Here is a 20,566-nt window from a genome sequence, read left to right on the forward strand (position 1 = left end):
TGGGAGAGAACACACGTGAGCAGAAAGCTACACTGAGCCGCCCGTCAAACCTTCAGCCAATCAGAGCTCACTACACAGAGACGGGCAGCCGTGTCTGCAGTCCCACACCCCCTCACGACGAGTGACATCACCGGCAGAACATGTAGCACTGCACACGTGATCACAGCACCCACCAACGCTACAAAAACCCCGACGTTAAGCAGCGAGTGGATGGCAGGATGCCAGAACACACAAGACACGCACAAGACACACAAGGCACACACAAGACACACACGACATCTCTCGCCCTGCCCAGAGTAAAAGGAGAAGGAGGGCAGAAGTGGTTGTAGTGGCAGGAGCATGGGTCACTGCTGCAGCGGTGGCAGTTGCATTAGTGACTGCTTTATTTGTTAACTAAGTGATAGTTAAGCAATTACAGCACAACATGCTAAATTCACATTGCAGGAGTGACAAGAACCAAAATAGAAAGCACTGCAACGAAAACGCTGGGTGCCCAACAGAAGCCAAGTGTTGAAACGTAAGCATGTAACCACAGCTGCCACAGTCTACACACAGCACACAGCACACTAGCTATCTTTTCAACACATACCTACATTATATGCACAAGTAGAGGGAGAAACAGAAATCAGTTTCCCTGCAGCGTGGCCTCGGAATGGATCTCACCTCCCGGTAACAGACTCAAAGGAAGACCCAACCTGCATTCCCAGTTTTACAATGTGGCAAATGGAGATGACGAGGGCTGCTTCAAAACAGCTGCCTGCCCAGACACCAACTGTCATATTAGGCTTCTAAAGTTAGCCCAGCACACAGCAGCCCGTCTTCCCTGGGGACGACTTCCTGCCGACCGCACCCAGGCTGGGCAGTACAGCATGTCTGGGGATCGGACCTCTCGCTGAAGTAAAGCGCTGTTCTGGGCTCTGACACGGGAACCTCCTGTACCTGCCGTATGTGAATGACAGCGAGAGCTGCTTGAGCACTGCAATGATGGATCACCTCACAGCACTTCCCCCCTCTCTCCACACACGGAGAGGTGCCTGAGTACATATGAAAGGACAGGAGTGATCCTGAAGGCCAACTGACCAATACTGCCAACTTACACACAACATCTCTCCTTCAGGGTTCGGTTTCCTATAGCTGTGTGTGTGTGTGTGTGTGTATGTGTGTGTGTGTGTGTGTAACACAAACATACCTATCCACAAATGATATTTTATTACAGTGCATTGTATAATATTAGAAGTATATTATTAAGGTTTCAATAACAACTCAAAGCACTGGCAAAGCACTAAGCGCATTGCGGCCACTTGTCAACAGTTAACAGCTGGACTTCTGACGCACACCTCGGGAGAGGATGGGACAGAATGTTTTAATCCCGGTTTGTCTTAAATCACCAAACTGTGTTCCTTTAAGTCACTTCAACTTGGTGGTTAAGAAGAGGACTGAAATGGCCAATAAAGAGGGGTGCTCTGTGCTGACCCAAAAGCCAGGGAAGCTCGTCAAAACAAAAGAGGAAGACCAAAGAGGACCGAACCTCCATGGAGACGGGAGAGACTGGTGCAGCAGTGCCTCATACTTCTCCTCCCAGGCTGTTGACTCACAGCCTGGAGCTGCAGTCAACAGCCAGGAGAGGGCACATTTCATTAGTCTAAATAAAGTCAAAAGAAAGCTCATTTCACTATGCTGAGCTGAGACAGGAAACTGCTGGCTCAAATCCTGCGTCTGCAGACTCTACTTCCTTCCCAGCCCATAAACTCAGAATAAAACATGGAGTTCGAATGAGAGGACAAGGGTCTGACCAAACCTTTTCTCCATCAGGAAATACATCGGCAAATCACATGATACTGGCAAACAAAGTGGCATAATATATGCGGTATGCCAAAAGATAACAATAACAAAGTTACCTCACATTTAACGAAACACTCACGCAGATGGTTAACAAAAAATGGAAACGCTTGGGTAAATGTGGGACAACAACCATTTGCAGGGGCAACAACACAGGTGTGGCGCAACATCCCAGCATGCACAGCGCTGCGTATAACAACGGATGGGTCTGGTGGCCTGTAATTATGCCTGGCGTGGCTGATTGCAGAGGCGCATTTAGCAGAAACTGCAGAGACAAACACAGCTCGACTTTCTGATCTTTCATGGTAGCTCTGAGGGAAAGGAGCCCACTCTCCAGAGCATTTCTCATGTGCACACATTCATCTGCCTGATAATCTCAACCTGGGCTGAAAGCAAAGCATTTTTAAAGAAGTGCTGCTAACCCTTGCCCTGTAAAGGTTATATTGGCTATTTTGATTTGATGTTGCATAACACTGAAAATAAGAAATCAGTTAAAAAAAAAAAAATCCAGCAGAAATTCTCACACATGTGAAGTCACAGCGAGTGTAGTGTACCTATATATACCTGAAACACTAGCCAGTTGAGAGTTTTGTAAACTGCCGTATCAGTAACATGTACTGTATATGTACACAATATAATTATTCAATTAGTAAATAAATGCAAACTGATGTGTGTTGATAAGACATTGCAAACATTCATTGCCCTACCATTTTCCCTCCGAAGGGGTTGATCCAATCGGCAAATTTCCACGGGGCCATTTGCAGAGAAGCTAATGGAGGGTAGAGGCCAGACCTCGTCAAACGCTTCTAAATGTCAAGTCCCAAGTTCCCCTCCCGTTAGGGTTTCTGTGGCCCACCACAGCTCATCCTTTCCTGTGCTCAAAAAGGTTCCCTATTGGGGCTCTGAAAATAACCGCCATAACAAGGGTTCATCGCCATTTTACTTCCATCATTTCAAACTATAATTTCAAATTATGAGGTCTTTGCGCATTTCTGGGTCCAACTTCACAATGACCAATGTTTAAACAAAAACTTTGACAAAAAACAGTGTTAAAATAATCATTCATTTCAAAGTTTCACCGGTGTGTGACTAACACAGCAACCAGAACCAGACATCTCTGCACCTCTCCAGGGATGATCTATGCATGTTCTGCACAGCAGGAAGCCTGGGACAGATTTGTGTTGTTTTTGGGAGGCATGCCTCCCTGAACTTAACTACTTACTTCCCACAACTTTTCAGCATGTCACATTGTCTTAGACCCTCAACGCAGAGGGTCCTCACAACTCAGGCAGGTTTTCCTGGGTGTGTGTGTGTGTGTGTGTGTGTGTGTGTGGGGGTATGTGTGTGTATGTGTGTGTATGTGTGTGTATATGTATGTGTGTGTATGTGTGTGTATGTGTATGTGTCTGTGTGTACATCTCTCAACTCCCAGGCTGTAACAACAGTCTTTACTCTGTGTCTGTAATCTTATCTTTTACCATTTACATAAAACTGTTGAATGTGCTTTTGAAAGTTCCTCCCCAAATGTGATCTTATTTAGCTTCTGCCAGGATATATTTTTGAAAAGGTGCAGGGGCTACCTGGTGTGAAATAATTTCAGCCTCAGGATCAGCTAGCTGAGAGGACTGGGTTCAGCTCTGGGTCATGGTCACTGTTAAGCAGCCGACTATGACCCTGATATCACTTGTGAAATAAAGACCATTGGTATAATACTACCCTGCAAGCACTGTTGGGACTTTTCCTATTGAAATGAAGGATATTTGTCCCCTTTAATCAAGTTTGAAACCTATGTTTTCCCATCAGCCCCTTCTCTGTCTTTCGAACTCACTCTCTCCAAACATCTGTAATTACCTCTGTCCTCTGCAAAATTCTTTAAATACATGTGAATAACAGTGCAAGCGGCATACTGCAAAATGACTACAAAAATCACCAAAATGGCGCGTTTGCAGTGAGTATATGTTATTTTTGCTCAGTGAGTCTCAGGAACAGGTTTCACAGGTGAGTTAGCTTCTAGTCACATCATTACCTGTGCTGTCGGCAACAGAGGAGGGAAATCCAAGTTCAGAAAGCAAAAGTCCAGCCCAGTATTTTGTTCCAATCACCTGGGTTTGCAAATTCGCAATTCTTCAGCGAGAAATGAAGTGTGAAATCAGACGGGTGGAAGAAACACAGGGCAGGACTTTTACCTTCTGACCCCGGGACTCCACCTCAGGTCAGGAGGGTTTTGGGGGACATCAGTGGCGTGACACGATCGCTCCTGTGTTAAAGTGCTCATTGTGCAGGGAGATTGCGTGAAGGCAGATTGAGGTGTACTGCAGTGAAACCCCCGCCCCTGTTATTTACGCCCAGGGGGCTGTCACACCTCCAGACGGGAGGGAGATTAATGCCCCGTTTATGTCCCTGTGGCAGCAGGTGGATGGAGCAGAATAATTACACTCCTTCCTGAAGAGCATCCACACCTCCTCCTGCACACAGCTTCCCACTGCGTCACAGACAGACAGACAGACAGACAGACGCACGCACCCCTGCCAGGGGCGACGCACTGCAGAATTAAACCCTTAAACAAAGTTAACAAAGAAAGTGACTTAACTGTGTGTGTTTGTGTGTGTATGTGTATGTGTATGTGTGTGTGTGTGATTAATTAAACGGGTCTGTTCCTTGCCGTAATAATTCTGTACATGAACAGAAGCACGTGGAAGTGGACGTGTAGAAGCCGCTTCCCATACAGAGAACAAGTGTGAAGCAGGATGTGTTTAACCTGGCAGGAGATTCATCCCTAACCCCAACACAGGGACACCACTCACTGCACTGACCTTCACAAGGAACCTGGAAAATGGTTTTGAGTGTTGACGGAGGACACTGAAGCAACGACACAATTCGGAACACGCAACGAATACAACTGGACGTTGCAAACAGAAGAAGGGTGGGGGGGTTTAAGCTGCCGTTTTTCAGTATTGTGGGATGGTGCTGTGGAACGTGTCAGCAGTGCACTGCCGATAGCAGGCTGCAGAAACGCATGGCGTACCCAGCGGTACCGTCACACGTGCTCGACCTGTCCTCTCTCACACGTCACACTCCAGCCCCCTTACAGGTTACAAGGGATCTCAGTGGCGGTGGGAATGTTTTCACTGGGTGGGAATAACACTTCCCTGTAAAGTAGGAGCGGAAATGAACCAGAAATTCTGTTCTCAGCTCATCTCATGTTCTCATGTCAGGATCCAGATACATCTCCCCAGTGTGCCCTGGGCCCCTCGGTTCCACACAGAGGCCCTTTGGGGGTGTTAAACACCTGGGTGTTTAACATCTTATTCACTCACCTTTGGCGCGAGTGTGATCTGTGCTTGACCGCAGTCTGCCCAGAGTCTGGTCTGGTCTGGTCTGCTCCTGCCAGGGAAAGAAAACAACAAAAAACGCAGTCAGTTTAACTGCTGATCTACAACTCTCAACAGTCATGAGAGGGGAGTATGAACCCCCTCTACTTCCCTCCAAAACTCACCAGGGGCTCATCCAACCACTAATGACTCAATCTGAAACTGCAAACACAGTCTGAAACTGCCCTTTCAATTATAAGAGTGGAAATCTGGACATATTTGCCCCATGTCTTGGAATTTGCGAGATATAAGGAAGTATATTGTAGATCTCACTTCTTTAACTTTTTTTCCACCCAATTTGGACCAGTGGTTCCTGAGACATGGACAATGAATTCTGGCCTCTAGGGGGCCTTTTCCACAGAGGCCAGAAAAGATTTCAGATTTGGCCCAAAGCAACAATCACAGAATATAGAATCAAAGGAAACGCATGGAATTTCACTCAAATCTTTTTCTAGGGCGTCAGGTTCAAGGTTAAAATAAAAATAATGCAGGAGTACAGGACCTTGCGCACATCATGAAGGTTGGCCTTGAAGTCGGCCAATGGCCACCTACATTCACCAGTCATTGACCAGCAGCATTGCTTCAGTATAGAGTATGTCCAGCAGTATAAATGTACACTATGTTCACCAGTCATTGACCAGCAGCATTGCTTCAGTATAGAGTATGTCCAGCTGTATACATGTACACTATGTTCACCAGTCATTGACCAGCAGCATTGCTTCAGTATAGAGTATGTCCAGCTGTATAAATGTACACTATGTTCATCAGTCATTGACCAGCAGCATTGCTTCAGTATAGAGTATGTCCAGCTGTATACATGTACACTATGTTCACCAGTCATTGACCAGCAGCATTGCTTCAGTATAGAGTATGTCCAGCAGTATAAATGTACACTATGTTCACCAGTCATTGACCAGCAGCATTGCTTCAGTATAGAGTATGTCCAGCTGTATAAATGTACACTCTGTTCACCAGTCATTGACCAGCAGCATTGCTTCAGTATGGAGTATGTCCAGCTGTATAAATGTACACTATGCAAAAAGAAGCAAAAAGGTGTGCAAGTCGCTCCGGATAAGAGCATCTGTAAATGCCTGTGATGTACTGTAATTACTGGTCCCGTTCTTCTGACAGTAGCCAGCCAACACGGACCATACGGAACTTTCTCAATGCAGAATCCCCGACCGCACATTAAAGATTCTGTCACCAGTGAAAGAAGACTAGTGAAAACACTTGCCTTCTGGACCGAGCTTTAAAAAGTGGTCCTGAACGGTCATTACAGATCCCACTGTGCTCATAACAAGCATAAGGGTTTCCCCTTCGCCCTGGCCAAGTTCCAAACTGGATCTGGCCACCTAATAATTCCCAGTGTCCCCGGCTCTCCCTCCCTCTCCGTCGGAGCTGCCGTGTGGTGAGAATGCCTGCTGTGCGTCGCAGTGTGTGGGCTGACTCTGCCGTGGCCACGCCCCTCTGCCCCCACCATTACCGCTGCTCCCCCGGCGACAGGCGCCGAAGGCCCTCAGTAAAGTGCAGACTTGCATGTGCTTCGACCCCTGACCCTGTTCAACTCTCTTGTTTTTACTGGCTCTCGGCCAAAGCTTCTCCCATTGCAGGGGCATGATTGGCTGCTGCCAAGAGAAGAAAAAAAAAGGAAAAAAAAGCTGCAGCCCTCCCTCGCCTTCCTGTCCCATAGCTGAACTAAAACTTTTCTGAACTTCATGGGTGGAAAAAAAAAAAAAAACAACAAAAAAAAACAACAGGAAGCAGCAGAAAGGCAGCTTCCTGTTTTGCGTTCCTTTGCACAGTCAGTCACCATCTCCAGCCCCTTCCTGGAACTGTCATAAAGCACAACTCCCTACATCATTTGCATGCATGTTTATCTGCACTGTCCTTCTCTGAACCTTCCCTCTCTGACTGAACCACCCCTGCCTGTGAGCTCCCCCCCATATTCAGCATAGGACACGCAACACGCACTGGACGAGCAGACCTGTACACCACAACCTGTTCCCTCTACTTCCACCTACACACCCACAAACCCACACCAGCAGCCTGGCCTCAGCTGAACATAAAAGAGCCGGGGACCAGTCTATGTGTCCCTAGAGCAGCTATGAGCTAGGCTACATGGTCCAGCTGTGAGATAAGCTACATGTTCCAGCTGTGAGCTAAGCTACATGGTCCAGCTGTGAGCTAGGCTACCTGGTCCAGCTGTGAGCTAAGCTACATGGTCCAGTTGTGAGCTAAGCTACATGGTCCAGCTGTGAGCTAGGCTACCTGGTCCAGCTGTGAGCTAAGCTACATGGTCCAGTTGTGAGCTAAGCTACATGGTCCAGCTGTGAGATAAGCTACATGTTCCAGCTGTGAGATGGGCTACATGTTCCAGCTATGAGCTAGGCTACCTGGTCCAGCTGTGAGCTAGGCTACCTGGTCCAGCTGTGAGCTAGGCTACCTGGTCCAGCTGTGAGCTAGGCTACCTGGTCCAGCTGTGAGCTAAGCTACATGGTCCAGTTGTGAGCTAAGCTACATGGTCCAGCTGTGAGCTAGGTATCCTGGTCCAGCTGTGAGCTAGGTATCCTGGTCCAGCTGTGAGCTAGGCTACATGGTCCAGCTGTGAGCTAGGCTACATGGTCCAGTTGTGAGCTAAGCTACATGGTCCAGTTGTGAGCTAGGGATCCTGGTCCAGCTGTGAGCTAGGCTACATGGTCCAGCTGTGAGCTAGGCTACCTGGTCCAGCCGTGAGCTAAGCTACATGGTCCAGTTGTGAGCTAGGTATCCTGGTCCAGTTGTGAGCTAAGCTACATGGTCCAGTTGTGAGCTAGGTATCCTGGTCCAGCTGTGAGCTAGGCTACATGGTCCAGCTGTGAGCTAGGCTACATGGTCCAGTTGTGAGCTAAGCTACATGGTCCAGTTGTGAGCTAGGCTACATGGTCCAGCTGTGAGCTAGGCTACCTGGTCCAGCCGTGAGCTAAGCTACATGGTCCAGCTGTGAGCTAGGCTACATAGTCCAGCTGTGAGCTAGGCATCTTGTGTACCTGTGAGCAAGGCTACCTGGTCCCTTGCCTTGCATGGTTTATGCAATATGGCGGTCAGTGTTGCTCTGGTTACTGTGACACACCAAGCATTCACAAGCTGGCAAAGCCAACTGCAGCCAAGAGTATTATAATTTACTGGGAGACACTGGAGGAGGGCCTTCCAACCAATCAATTACATGACTGGAATCTGGCTCCATGAAAGCAATAACTTCTCAAGAGGACAGCTTCAGTCAAAGCATCCAGAGGCTTGAGGTTTACTCTTTAGATAGCCGTGTGCATACGCAGATGTAAGTGAGGCAGAATAGGGGGCTTGATGTAAATATTCATGAGTGGAGTGGAAGCAGGTGTGGAGCTCGCTACGCACGGCAAGGGCTGGTTAAACCGTGCCGGGGAGGAGCAGGTGGCGTGCTCCCGCCTCCACCCAGGAAATCAATGGACTCACCTCCTTCCTGCAGCGAAACGCAGTGACGGCTTCTCCTGAATAATTTAACAGCAGAGCCTGAGTTAATGTTGCTTTGTCCACTGGTCTAAATATACGCATCCATGACTGATTGCAGGTACTGCAGCTACTGCGCACGGTTAAATACAAAACATACTAATGACACAAGCACTGCGTGAGCAGGCCAGGCATGCAAATGCCTTTTATTATATTTGTGGAAAAGACAGAGCCAGCCAGTAACATGGACATAGATGCCACTGTCTGGTTATTTGCATTGCTGTGACCTTCCTCTCATTTCTACCAGTCTGGGCCCTCTCCTCTGACCCCTCTCATTAATGAGGCCTTTCTGCCCGCAGAACTGCTGTTCACTGGATGTTTTTCTGCTTTTCATACCATGCTCTACAAACTTGACAATTGGGCGAGACAATCCAAGGAGATCAGCAGTTCCTGAGATATTCAAACCACCCTGTCTGGCACCAACAATCATTCCACGATCAAAGTCACTCAGATCACATTTCTTCCCCATTCTGACATTTGGTCTGATAAAATTTGAACCTCTTAACTATGTGTGCTTTTATGCACATGACTGGCTGATTAAATATTTGCATTAACAAGCTGGTATACAGGTCTACCTAGTGCTCAGTGAGTGTACATGTAGGTACACTCATATAACCATGCACAGGCACCACATACAAGCACACACACCCAGAGACACACAGACACACACACAGACACACACACAGACACACACACAGACACACACAGACACACAAGGAAATGCCACGGGAGCAGGAAGTTGTGTCGTTAATTTTTCCACACCGCTTCATTGTGTGAACTTTCAGTAACTCTGTGTTGCACAGCTCTCTGACAGAGAACTGGTGTGTTAAACAAAATGCAAATTGGAGGCAGGTCAGTGTGGAAGCTGGTGCAACCTATGTGCTGAATAAAGACCTGCTCATACAGTTCACTGCCTCCACTTTCCTCTTTTTAAAAGCTCTGAAACACAGCCGCCATGGTTTAAACCTTAAACCTTAAACTGTTAACCTGGCCCCGCTGGCTGGAATAGCACACTCAAACTGCAGAGCGCCAGCCCTCGTCCCAACCCTGAGGAAGGGAGAAAACAGCACTTTACAGACATACACACACTGTGGTGAATATGCAAAGGAGGTGACACGCTGGAAAGAGTGCAGGAGAACGGGTTCTGCAGGAGGGCGATCGCGGGCGTGGCAGGGGAGAGGGCGCACAGTAAGTATAAACACAGAGAGAGAGAAAAAAAAGAAACTTGGCCAACATCACATTCCATCAACCAGTCAAAATCCTTTGATTATGCAATCAGACTCTGGGGGTGGCACCGTCTCGAACATCAGTCCAAATGAAACACGCTAAGTGTGCAAGTAGCACAAAGGAACAGGAATTGACAGACAAACAAAAACTCTCTCTGAAAGAATAAACACGGACAAATCGACTGTTTTGAGATGTACATGGAAGGGCCTCTATATGGAGACATGCCGGCCGGCCCAAGCCATCCAAACATTCACAGAGTCACCGGCACACACAATGCGCGCACACACACAACGTGTGTACACACACAATGCACACACAACGCACACACAATGCGCGCACACAACGCGCTCACACAACGCGCACACACAACGCGCACACACAACGCGCACACACAACGCGCACACACACACAACGCGCACACACACACATCGCGCACACACACACACACAACGCGCACACACACACAACGCACACACACACAACGCACACACACAACGCACACACACAACGCACACACACAACGCACACAAGGCACACACACAAGGCACACACACAAGGCACGCATACACACACAAGGCACGCATACACACACAACGCACGCATACACACACAACGCACGCATACACACACAACGCACGCATACACACACAACGCACGCATACACACACAACGCACGCATACACACACAACGCACACACACAAGGCACACACACACAACTCACACACACAAGGCACACACACACACACACACACCACGCGCGCACACACAACGCGCACACACAACGCGCGCACACAACGCGCGCACACAACGCGCGCACACAACGCACACACACAACGCGCGCACACACACACAACGCGCGCACACACACACAACGCGCGCACGCACACACAACTCGCGCGCGCGCACACAACGCGCGCACACAACGCGCGCACAACGCACACACAACGCACACACAACGCACACACAACGCACACACAACGCACAAACAATACGCACAAACAATACGCACAAACAATACGCACAGGCACACACATGAATTTCTGAAGATGGCTGCCGGGAGTTTAGGATGCAGTGACTTCCTGTTTTTCATGGTAAAGACAGGCTCCATCTGCGCAGCAGACAGCAGGACGAGCCACAGAGGCTTTGACTGGGACAATGACCATCTCTCTTCCTCTGCCTTCATTAGCCTGGCGGCCCAAAGCAAACCAGAGCGGCTGAAATGACCAACGGCATATGGAGCCAATTAAAACCTGACGGGATGTGCGGTCACAGCCAATCAACGCCTCCGAATGACAAAAACCGCGGCATGAACTGCCAGGCACCAGCTCACAGTCAGGCATTCCAACTTCACAAACTTCAAAAATCTGGTTCACATTTTCCCTCGCACCTTTTAGATAGCAGGGTAATGAAATTTACGTCATTCCAGCTGTGTGGAGACAAACACTGAAGCAGCAGTTAATGATTGAAGAAGTGGAAATGGCGAGAATGCGGTAAGCTGTGTGCTGCAGTGAACAGTATGATGGTAAAAATACAGTATGGTATGTACAGGAGCTCTTTTAACACGTCAGTGGGAGGAGGTCTCTAAGGCACAGCATTTTATGCAGAGTTCCCATTGACTGCATAAGAATATATTCGTCCAAATCCTCCAAATGTTTGAATCATCAGCAGTAACATAACACAACAGCAATTTTGGGAAAAAGGACTGGCCGCACAGAATGTTTTCAAACCGGGTGGAGAGATGATGCCTACTGATAGGAACAAAGATAGTTCTGGAGACTAGTGCCCTGCACCATTTCCAGTTCCAGGGTCATTTTAGAACACCCAGAGCATTTCTTCTAGAAGAATCCATCTACTTATTCATACGCTTCACATAAAGGCTATATGGGGTTTACCCCAGGAGAATATTTAGTGGAGGGGGGTGTGCCTCAGTGGGTAAGCAGAGGGGGTGTGAAGTGGTGAGCTGTGGAATTACCATGGTATAGCCTGCACCTGACCTTGTGAAAACACCACCACACAATACTGGCTTAGTTACGTAGCACACATTCACGAAATGGTTCAACATGAGCTAATGGAGAATTGGAGACGAGAGCTTGAGGTTTGATAGATTTTTCTCTGGTGTTTCCAGAGATGCTTGTGAATATGGCGGAGGTGTAGACCCAGGGAAATCCCTGCTGCGTCATAGACTACCACACCTAGGTACAGGGTTAGGTAAGTTCATATTAACCAAACCAGTTGGTTGAATGGGTTCCGTGACAAAGCTTGAAATGTGGCTCAGAATCGAAACTCCAGGAGAGATTTCGGTTGGTCAAAGCAGTTAGTCAAATCAGCCCTGTGAAAAAGCCAGAGGAAGAGCGTAATTTAAAACGTGGGATGGTTCTGGGAAGCCTTCGCCTACTTTTACCCATTAGGAGTCAGATTTTAGACCCTCTTCATTCTTTAAGGTGGAAGAACGCATTTGGGGGCCACAATGACTGTGCAGACACACAGACGTGAGAGTACGCCTGTGCCTGTTACAGTGAGTGAGTGAGAGAGAGAGAACATTTACATTCAAGAAAGTAAAAGAGAAACACAAAATCTCCCTGCGCTCATATTTGCTTCTTGCCTTGTTCCTTCCTGTGTTTGTACAAGATATCTGTCAGTGATCATCTACAGTGGTGTGGTTTCTTTTTTGTGTAGATTTCGGCTTTCATACAGTAGTAATTTACAGTGCTTCTGGCACTTAAATCCACTGTAAGTTTGCTCGGGCCACATACAAGGCACATTTAAATGTGAATGTGAAGTCAGGCCCGGGTGCCCTCAGGTTCAGAGTCTAGGTCCAGAGGAAGAGGGCCAGCGGGGCTGGAGCCGGTGCCAGCAGACAGGGTGGGGGCCCCGTGGCGTAGGACCCAGTGCACGCAAAGCGCCAGTTTCCTCATGCAGTGGGCGGGTGGAAACCCATGACTCACTCCTTTTCCCCCCCCATCAGAGCTGTGCACTCTCTGTACGTACTGGGCACCAAACTCCGCTTCAGGCCCTGCTGATACACAGCCATCTAAATCAACCACAGAGGAGCACATTCATTCACTGACATCATGTAGCCAGTCATTATGATATACGAGCATATTAGTCCAGTACAGTACGAAGCTTTTCAGTTTTTACCGCGATTTTAGGGTTTGATTTGATGGTTGAGAATTGCATTCGAACTGAAGGCAGGGAGACACAGGCAGTAAGATGGAGGGGGGAGTGTCTGATTAACAGAGAGAGAGAGATAACGAAGGAGAGAGAGTAAGAGAGAGGGAGGGCAGAAGGAATCTTTAGACATATGCTGAACATGTGTGTACATGTGCCGCTAAGCTATGTCAGGAGGAATAGAGCCTGCATTATCCTCGCATACGCACCATTATCAGGAGCGAGAGCAGAGGAGCTCTACTGTCCACGTCGGAGCTGTGAAGACCGTCAGCTGGGTAACCAGGGAAACGCGCAGATGTGGACAGCAATACATACAATCACAGCCCCCCCCCTCCCCCCCCCCCGGAGAGAGAGAGAGGGGAGGGCAGAGGGGGATTCCACACCAGTTAAAACTTTGCCAGGATACAAATGCATGACAAGTCTGCAAACACACCCCCACACACACACATGCAGATACGCACACACACCCTAGACTTATACCATGACCTGGTTCCAGCCTACATACCAATCACCTGACATCATAAGAATGGACCAACTAAATATCTCAGCGATGTTAAACATCTTAAACATTCACCAACCCATTCACAGCGGTGTAAGGCTGATTATCCAGGAGCAAGGCAGAATGGGGCCAAGAGCAATACCTGCCTGATAATGTGACAACACAAACCTCAGCTCCTGGGCCCTATAATCTCAACAGTACACGACGCTACGCATCTGTACACTAAACTACGCAATGTGACACTAATCTATTCTACACTAAAGTACACACAGTCACTTCAAAGCAAGCCCTGTGACTGTGCATGAAAAAGAAAGCCATCCATAAAACAGCTTGTGTTTGTGCGTGTGTGTGTGTGTGTGTGTGTGTGTGTGTGTGTCTGAAAGCATGAGTGTGTGATTGCGCGTGCATGTGCAGAGGCAAAAGGTGAAGTGTGATACTGTTGGTTGCTAGCAAAGGGCACACAGTATTTCTGTTAATGTGGCAATATTCTCAGTAGGGATGTTAATCATTTACCTTTTTAAAGGAATTCAGTCAATGTTTTCAAGTCTACCACATCTGACTCTAGAAGCACAGATATCAATTCCGTTAGTCTTCCTTCATTTCTTCCTGATTTAAAGGTACACTTCACTCTATGGCTGAAGTTCTTCAAACAGAAATAAATGTTCTTAAAACAGATTGCACCCAAGTTCAACCGAACATCAACATCGAAGGATCAACATCGAAACTGCTCTCCTTTAAACATATAAAGTGCATTTGTGAAGTGCCATAAAACTACATCACTGAAATTCACTTTCTCCTGTGAGTATTGGTGACTGCAAGAGGCAACAAAATCACTGTTGTTGACATTAGCAAAGTTTTATTAACACGTAATAGTATGTGCATCTGCCCATCTTTAAATACATTTCCTGACTACGATTAAAATGATTTATTCACATGGTATATCATTACCATACAATACAGAACCAGTTAACCAGTATCTATTAAGAGGCCATTTGTTTGAGTTACACTAGAGGCACGTAGGTTGTACAGATTCACTGTAATTAATACAGTATGTTTAGAAAACTGCCTGTAATGTGGACATTATATAATAACCTCCCAACATTCCACCAACATATGCCGTGTTATTTAGTTTAGACAACCAATTACACTTCTCAGCACATGAGGTCTATATTCTGTAATTCAGTTTAGACTACTGACTGCACTTGCAGTACATAAGATATACATCAATCAAATAATAAACAGCTGAAGTAGTTCATATGTATTGTGCTGATTATTGGTTATGCACTATTTTTCCCAAAAACCACACCCACGGTGTGCTGTGTATATCAACTCAGTTGTTGTCCGTATTACAGCTTTAGCAATAGTTTGACTGCCGTCTGTGTGTGTGTGTGTGTGTGTGTGTGTGTGTCTGTGTCTCTGTGTGTGGCTGTGGGGTGGGGGGTGGGGGGTTAGATGCATGTGTGCATTTGTGCCTGTCTCGCCCCCAGGCAGGGTGCTCTGTACAGTGCAGAGAACTGGGCTTCAGTCCTCATCCCCCAAAGCAGACAGCTGTAATTTAGGGCTTTTGCTAACAATTCTCAATCAGGAATAGAAAATTATACCCCTCCTCAGAAAATTACACAGCTTCAAAACATTTGGTGGCACTATTTATAATCTAATTACAGGATGTGAATGAAGAGGCAGACGGGGCAGCGATTTTACGGCTCTGTTAAGCCAGGGGCCGGCAGTGTCTCTGGAGTCATCTCAGACCTAATTACTGTAATAGGGTCAATCAATGCATCCTGCCCACCCCGTTTGGAGTGGCTGTCGCTCCTCGGGCCGACAGGGCCCGTGTCCTACGGCCGTGCGGCCTTTAGACTGGACCCGCGCTGGGCGGCGCGCGCGCCGTGACCTCACCGCTGTGGGCGGAGCCTTTCGGGAGCCGCGCCCTTTCTGAGGCGGGAAGAGAGAGTGTGGCACACACAAACCCCAGTCACTGCTAAAAGGAAAAAGAAAAGAACCACAATGGCCTGGGGGAAAAAAAGCAGGGGCCCTGCACTAGTATGAAAATGGACGACAGACCTAAATTACATCGAGCTGGTTTCACCGTGCATTGAAATGCCCCTAAGTGGTACTCATAGCTGATGCTTGAATGGCGATTGTTGACAGCCTTGTAGAGGAACAGGCAACCTTTAGTCCACAATGCTTTTCTGATTCACGACAGGTCAGCAAGGCAGAGAACACCCTACAGACCTTCTCTGTCCTGAATGTGCTGAGTCGCACAGGCAGGCGGACCTAACCGAGCACAGCCTCACCACACCTCTCACACGGCTCACTGCTCCACAGTGACCCCTCTGGTTAACCGAGGACCTGCAGCCTGCCTGCACACTACCAGCGACCTGCCTGTAACTTGCCTACACACTACCTGTAGCAGCTGAATAGTCCTCCAGCACAGTAATCTCAATTTGTAGATTACAGACTGAAAAGCAGCACCCGCGGTTAGCGTCAGCATCAGCTGAACTCGAGGGGACGGTGAAAGAACGGACATCTGGACTAAATCATCAACAGCAGTTCACCTACAAAAGTCCAAGCACACTAGATTTATGGGGAGAGCTATGCCAAAGCCGGAAAATTATGTATTTAAGGAATTACAGCCTAAAATCCCCATCTCACTGCGGCCGGGCTGACACTAACCACGGGGCTGGAGAGACACTCTGGATTTACTCCATACCTCAACTGTAGAAACATCCTGCACAGGAAGTCCTTCACACAGTCCACTATTTCCTCATAAAGAGGACCTTCAGTTATGAGTGGAGCCCTAACCCCTAACCCAGCCCATATTATTCCCTTCATCTATGAGTGGGGTACGTGGTAAATGGTGAAAGGTTGGCATTTCTACAGCGCCTTCATCCAAAGTGCTATACAATTGATGCTTCTCATTCACCCATTCATACACACACCAATGACGATTGGCTGCCATGCAAAGCACCAACCAGCTCATCAGGAGAATTTGGGGGTTAGGTATCATGCTCAGGGACACTTCGACACACCCAGGGCGACACTGAACCGGCATCCGACTGCCAGACGACTGCTCTTACCTCTCTGCTCTTACCTCTCTGGTCTTAACACCTGAGCCAGTGTGACCCCTGCGGTAGTGCTCACAGCTTCACAGGAGCAGTCACGGTCAATTGAAACTTCCGCACCTCTGCACCCCTTTCCATGGCACCCCTCAGGGGGCACGCACAAGAGCAACCCGCTCAACCAGCCTCCATCTTCACTGTAAAATCAGACTCTGCGTCCAATGGGGCACCCTGGGTGATCACCGGGGCACCATGGTAACACTCACCCTTTGTTTTAAAGTCACTGCCACTAGGATAACCAAGGGATTCTCACACGCACACCTGTGGCACCCCATCCCCCCAAATCAACTAGAGGAAAAATTACCCAAAAAGGAGTCAGTTTTACTAATTATTTCCTTTGTTGGGTGCTCTATGGGAAATATTTATTTAGAAAGTGGCTACATTTCCAATGAACTGAGCCTATTTATACACTGATAGGTGAAACCAGCGAGCATAAAACATTTATGAAAAATGAAGAATTTTACGGAAAATGAGAGATTTTCCATCAACGGTCGGAAAGATTTGTCTGTCAATCTTTTGTTTGTTCTTTCCCCACCCAAGAAGCTCAGGGCTGTCACGACAGACTACTGCACACACTCACACACACACTCACACACACACTCACACACACACTCACACACTCACTCACACACTCACTCACACACTCACACACACACACTCACACACACACACTCACACACACACACTCACACACACACACTCACACACACACACACACACACTCACACACACACACTCACACACACACTCACACACACACACTCACACACACACTCTCACTCACACACTCACACACTCACTCACACACTCACACACTCACACACTCACACACTCACACACTCACACACTCACACACACACACACCTCCGCGCTTGAATTGATGAGGTGCTTTAGCCACCCGCAGGAGGTGCATAACCATCCATTTCCACAGCAGGGGCGCATCCCACGGAGTGTGTGTGTGTGCATGTGTATGTGTGTGTGTGCGCGTTTATATGTGTGTGTTCAGCAGTTGGGGGGCAGGGTTCTCGCACTCATGTGAATCAGCTCTATTTTTAAAACACCTGCAAAGTTGATGGCCATAGAAAAAAAACCCCTGCCCTTGGAGACTCCTCTCTTTTCTGTCAGCCTGTCCCTTTAAGATAGTTTTTTTTATTTTTTAGTTAATGCTTTAGTTTTTGCTCGTGTATAAGGATGTGTGTACTTGAGAGAGGGGAGAGAAAAAAAGAAAAAGAAAAAAGAAAGCACAACACCATCGAGGACGGACATTTCAGCCTCACAAGACTGGGATGTCCTGTGGTGCATGCAGTCACAGGCAGAAAAAATGACAGCCAATCAGAGCCAATCACTGGCCGATCTCATCCAATCCCAGCCGACTTCTCCTTCCAGGGGATTTACACACATGGGGAGAAGAGAGAGGTTGTTCAGAGGGGAAAGCTGCTATTTGAATCAAGGCTGCATTTTCAACCAAGGCTTCTCAGAGAGAGCATATCTAATATCCAACCCCCCACCATCCTGCCCTGCCATTTGCCAAAAAAAGAAAATGGTGGTGATCAGTCCTGCAGAAAGAAAATGAAGGGTTGGAACAGACCGGGCTGTGGGGCAGAAAACCTTAACCGCTGGAGAATCCAAATCACATTTAACTCCCACTCATCAATCACAGCTCAAACAAAAGAGACAAAGAAAGGGTAGATAACTGCATGAAAGCACACACACACACAGACTCACGCACGCACGCACGCACACACGCACACGCACACACACACACACACGCACACGCACACGCACACACACGCTCACACACGCTCACACTCACACTCACACTCACACTCACACTTGCACACGCATGCACACGCGCATACAAAATTTCAAATGCCAAGGCTGACTACAGAAGGGAATAATAACACCATCGATGCTTAAAATGACCACGGTGAATGGTCTAAGGAAACAGTGTATTCGTTGTTGATACCGGGCTAACTCTCTGTAAGCACGGAGCTCTGGGACTCTTTATCTAATGGACTGGCTCCTATGGGTGGAGTAATTAGATTCAAGAAGAAAAATGTCCAGGGGATGGCTAATGTGAAATCCATCCGTTAAGCAACCATATGGTGCCCTCGCCTGCCAGCCAGTGCCAAGCCGCAACACAGGGCTCCCCGCCCACAGCCTGTTCTTCCTCAAATCCATAACCATCATCATCCTCCCCATCATCTCCAGCCCAAAGCGGCCCACATGCATAATGTTCAACCACCCAGAAAGCCCTTATACCACCACAGCGCTCACAAAACAATAAAAACCATTTGGTCAGTACACCAAAAGGCTGCTTGCAGGATGAAGAGATATCCTGGGGATTGTGGAATATTAAAAATAAACTGCTGCAATTCAGTTTTTACTTAATGTGTATGAGAGCAGACGGAAAGAGACAAACATGTACGCACACGCACACGCACACGCGCACGCGCACACACACACACACACAGGAAAAGCTACCTGACTTGAGGACACCGTGTGTGCAGGGGACTCTTAGGACAGTGTGGCCATAAAAGCCGCAATTGTACTGTGCCACCTTTCAAACAGAGAGGAGCGGGAGCATGTCGGAGGTGTCCGAGTTAATCAGGCCCCTCCTACAAGGCCAAAAGGTCCTTTTCTCTCTGCCACTGCCGCATGAACAAAAGTGGCGTAAAACAATTAGCGCTGGTCGCGCACGTGAGCCTGGCACGCCCCCTTTCCCAAAGCCATAGGCCACACCGCACACTCCTCTACATCTCCTCCAACGAACGAAAGAGAACACTGGCACTGAAAACCGATACCTACATTTCTATTCTATCGTCATTAAACAGAAAGCTAAGTGTGTAATTATGGTGCAATGTTGAAAAACCTGCATTCCTTTTGTCATTCTTTCTCCTTTACACTTTTCCATTGCTCTCCCGCACGCTCTCGCTCCTTTCTTTCCCCTCCCCTCTCCTTTCCTCCCCTCCCTTCCCTTCCACTCCTCCCTCCTCCACCCCTCCCTCCCTCCCTCCTTCGCTCTAACCCGCGAGATGGGGGGGGGGGGGGCGGATTCCATTCTACGCCAGGGCGTGTGCGCTGAGCTCCTGCGGGGTCAAAAGTTTACAGTGGATTTAATTTCACCTTTCCTCAGCCAATCACAGCGCAGCACTGCCGAAGCAGCTGAACTATGACCCCGCTGGAGGAATTCAGCTCCAGAGATCTGCCCCCTCCCTTCTGCCTCGCTCTCAGCGGCTTCCTTTAAAAACCAAAGAAGAAAAGACACAGCGTGTACAGCTCTCTCACGCACACACACACGCACACGCACACACAGATATAGATGCCATTTTTGTTTTCGTAGGGAACAGACATTTGTCAAAGCAGTGTGCTGAATTCAAAGTGCATTGTCCCTGGCTATGAAAACAAAGAGTACTCTGTATGTCAATCTGCTGCAGTGCACGTCCATTTCTTCTCAGATGCACTTTTACACACTGCAAGTCCTGCATTTCACACTGCGGAAGGCACCGGACACACTCGATAAGTCTCCCTCCTGCGCTCACACACAGAGCTTTTATTCTCTCAGCGAGGGCTCTGGGTCGCCCTGAGGGGGGGGGGAGTTTAGGGAAGTCAGAGGAACAGTAAACGAGAGGACGCCCGCACCTCCCCAGCCCTGGGACGGAGACTAACGCAGAGCCCAGTTAATCTATGCGCGGCAGCCATCGCCTCGACAACAACATCGGCAGCGTCGATTGGAAACAGCAGGGCGATGCGCAGTCTCTGCCCCTCCCCCTCAGGGTTACCCGACAGTCCACCCTGTCCCGAAAAAGTGCCGGGCTGC

General features: G+C 48.2%; 1 protein-coding gene across 1 annotated transcript in view; it reads right to left on the bottom strand.

The window, feature by feature from the left end:
• LOC133109596 (nuclear receptor coactivator 3-like) overlaps positions 1–20,566 on the bottom strand; it is a 54,835-nt gene that overhangs the window by 22,484 nt on the left and 11,785 nt on the right. Inside the window, exon 2 of the mRNA XM_061218985.1 lies at positions 5,157–5,223. The gene's annotated coding sequence lies outside the window, so the exon portion shown is untranslated. The remainder of the gene's footprint in view (positions 1–5,156; positions 5,224–20,566) is intronic.

Source organism: Conger conger, chromosome 14 (genome assembly GCF_963514075.1).
Source record: "Conger conger chromosome 14, fConCon1.1, whole genome shotgun sequence".
NCBI lineage: Eukaryota > Metazoa > Chordata > Actinopteri > Anguilliformes > Congridae > Conger > Conger conger.